Raw genomic sequence first — 1,781 nt, 5'->3', positions numbered from 1 at the left:
TAGAAAAACGCAAACAGCTTCCAGATGAACACACGGTATCCTACATTAACGATGCTGAATCATTATGTAGGCGCATTGATAGTAAAATGTCACAAGAGGAAATGGTCCGCAATATAATGAAAGGCTTAAACCCCTCCATAGCACGATACATAGGAATAATGGGAAATGAAAATTTAACAGAATTAAAAAGTAATGTGCGGAAGTATGAAATGGTTGAATTTATGATAACAGGTGACACTCCTAAAACTTCACTTGATTTCGAAACAGAAATAATAAAATCTAAACTCCAACAAATTAACACAAACAAAACTACAAAAGAAAATGAAATCGATAAATTACGCGAAGAATTAAATAACTTAAAAATTATGTGTGGCCAACTTATAAACAACGAAAAAAATAAACAACACCAAAGTAACTTAGAGCAAAATAATCCGCTCGCACTTAAAAATAAACAAGAGCAAAACAAATTTAATAATCAACAATGGTATACACAAGAACCTCAAACATATAATACACCATATAACAATACACCATATTGGAACACAAATCCAACACAGTACAACCAGTCATATTCCCCATCAAATCCAATGAACAATATGTCACAAATAAATTATTCGCCATATAATTATAGGGACTCTAATATTCAAAAAAAACAATGTTCAATTTGCTCAAAAACTAATCACTCAGAAGATAAATGCTTTTTTAGAAATAAACCACGCCCATCAGTGTGTCAAATTTGTAATAAATTCGGGCATACCGCTAACAATTGTGATCTATTCATCAACAAGTCAAAAAACTAAATGTAAGGTTAAACACGGCTGATAATTGTTCACCTTTAATTACGGCATCCTCGTATCAACACATAAATAAAATTAATTGTACACCCGATGCCCTCTACATCGAAGCTGAATTTAATAATATCACTGTACCAATAACAGTTGACACGGGTGCAAACATATGTTGTATTCGACAAGAACTATTACCCTTAAAATATACAATAACTCCAAGCATTATACAACTATCAGGACCAGATAATAAACCACTATGCGTGACAGGTATAACAAAAATCAAAATTAAAATTAACAAATACAACTTCGATGTAGACACCTATGTCGTCAAAAATCTATCTAGCGCAATAATACTAGGAAATAATTTTTTGATAAAAAACAATGCCTTAATCGATTTTAAAGACAATAATATTATTCTAAATAATAACTTAAACATTCAGCTAAAAATTAACTATATAAACGCGATAAATTGTATAAATAACACCAATAATATTATAGAAATAAAAGGTAGCATATTTAACTGCCCAGATAACTTCGCTATAGCACACTGTATATCTACTGACCTCAAAATGAATAAGGGCATAGCAAATTTAATATGCAAAGTATATGGCGATACCAGACCAAAACTTGCATTACGAGAAATAAATGTTGGAAACACCATACCTATAAACAGCAATAATAAAACTATATTTCATTTGATAACAAAAGTATTACACTATCATAAGCCCAAACATGAATACCTAAAATCTTCAATTCACAACCTAAAACTTGAAGCCATAAAACTAAATATTTCAAAAATTGCAATGCCTACGTTAGCGTCGGGGCTAGACAAACTAAATTGGTCCGTTGTAAAACAATTATTATATTCAGAATTTCAAAACACTAACATCAAAATACATATATACCATAAAAATGATCAACAATCAAATCACAAAATTTGAAATCAAAAGAACACTCTGATATAATAAATAATATTCATAATTTTCTCGACAA

Source organism: Acyrthosiphon pisum, chromosome X (genome assembly GCF_005508785.2).
Source record: "Acyrthosiphon pisum isolate AL4f chromosome X, pea_aphid_22Mar2018_4r6ur, whole genome shotgun sequence".
Lineage (NCBI taxonomy): Eukaryota > Metazoa > Arthropoda > Insecta > Hemiptera > Aphididae > Acyrthosiphon > Acyrthosiphon pisum.
This window is presented reverse-complemented; position numbering follows the sequence as displayed.